The following is a 1,500-nucleotide window of genomic DNA, read 5'->3' as shown; positions in this document are numbered from 1 at the left end:
CACACATGCAGGCAATACACTCATACACATAAAAAATAATAGTGGGGCTGGAGAGATAGCTCAGCAGTTAAGAACACTAGCAGTTCTTGCAGAAGATCCAGGTTCGAATCCCAGCACCCATATGACAACTAGCAACTGTCCATAACTGCAACTCCAGGGGATCCTCTTCTGTCCTCTGCAGGCATTGCACAACACAGGTGCACTTACATACATGCAGGCAATACATACATACACAAAAAAATAATAAAATATTTAAATCCAGGCATGGTGGCATATGCCTTTTGTCCCAGCACTTGGGAGGCAGAGGCAGCCTCTCTTTGAGTTCAAGGCCAGTCTGGTCTCCATAGTGAATCCAGGCTAGCTGTGGCTACAGGGAGACCCTGTTTTCAAAAAGACCAATAATAATAATAATAATAATCTTCAATACCTAGACTTCAAGGCCAGACAGAATTCTAAATTGTCCAATTAGCAATTTCCTTCCACAACACAGGCTAGAAAAAATGAAAAGGATAGCACTTTATGTGTGTTAAAAGGCATGAATAACAGATACAAATATAAATCCTCTTTTGCAACCCAGAACTCATTGTTCAGTATGAGTTTTGATACATTCAAGAGCTCATTGTTCAGTATGAGTTTTGATACATTCAAGAGCTCATTGTTCAGTATGAGTTTTGATACATTCAAGAGCTCATTGTTCAGTATGAGTTTTGATACATTCAAGAGCTCATTGTTCAGTATGAGTTTTGATACATTCAAGAGCTCATTGTTCAGTATGAGTTTTGATACATTCAAGAGCTCATTGTTCAGTATGAGTTTTGATACATTCAAGAGCTCATTGTTCAGTATGAGTTTTGATACATTCAAGAAGGAACATGACAAGACAGCTCAAAGTGATGGTGTTGAGAGAAAAGCTGGAATGACGTGCTCCCGGGTAGTTGGCCTCATGGCCCAGGGATGCTGACTCTCTCCAAGACACTGAGTGTGTGCCATGGACCGTGTGAGGAACCTTACCACACAAAATATTTACAGAATCACAAAATTCTGAACTCAGGACTTGGCGAGTGAGAAAGAAAATAACTATGGAGCCAAGATGGAGGAGCTATGCTGGCCTGGCCGCCCACCTGCACTGGCAGGGCAGAGTGGGTTGCCCAACTCCTCACTCGGGGGCAATCTGTCGGGAGCTGGAGAAACAACATTCATTACCAAAAAATATAATATAGCTCTACAAACAGTTGACTTAAGCAGGACATTCTGCTTGCACAAGTAACCTTGGGAAAGAATTTATGGCAAGGTTATCTTTCTCTTCCTCTTGCAAACAGTTCTCGGAAAAAAGAGTCATACAGTAATCTCTTGGAACATCTGGCGTTCAGTCACGTTGCTGAATTGCTCAGTCCCCCTCCCATACCCATAAAAATGCTGTAACCTTTGACCAACTTCTTCAACCCCCTCTGAATACAAACTGTATATAAAAAAGGCTTGCAGTACGTAAAATGACCCTTG

General features: G+C 41.7%; 1 pseudogene; it reads left to right on the top strand.

The window, feature by feature from the left end:
• The first annotated feature begins 516 nt into the window (after positions 1-516).
• LOC115070878 lies at positions 517-621 on the top strand (annotated as a pseudogene).
• Positions 622-1,500: the final 879 nt, after the last annotated feature.

This window comes from Nannospalax galili, unplaced genomic scaffold (genome assembly GCF_000622305.1).
Source record: "Nannospalax galili isolate Female #2095 unplaced genomic scaffold, S.galili_v1.0 scaffold136, whole genome shotgun sequence".
Lineage (NCBI taxonomy): Eukaryota > Metazoa > Chordata > Mammalia > Rodentia > Spalacidae > Nannospalax > Nannospalax galili.
This window is presented reverse-complemented; position numbering and strand designations above follow the sequence as displayed.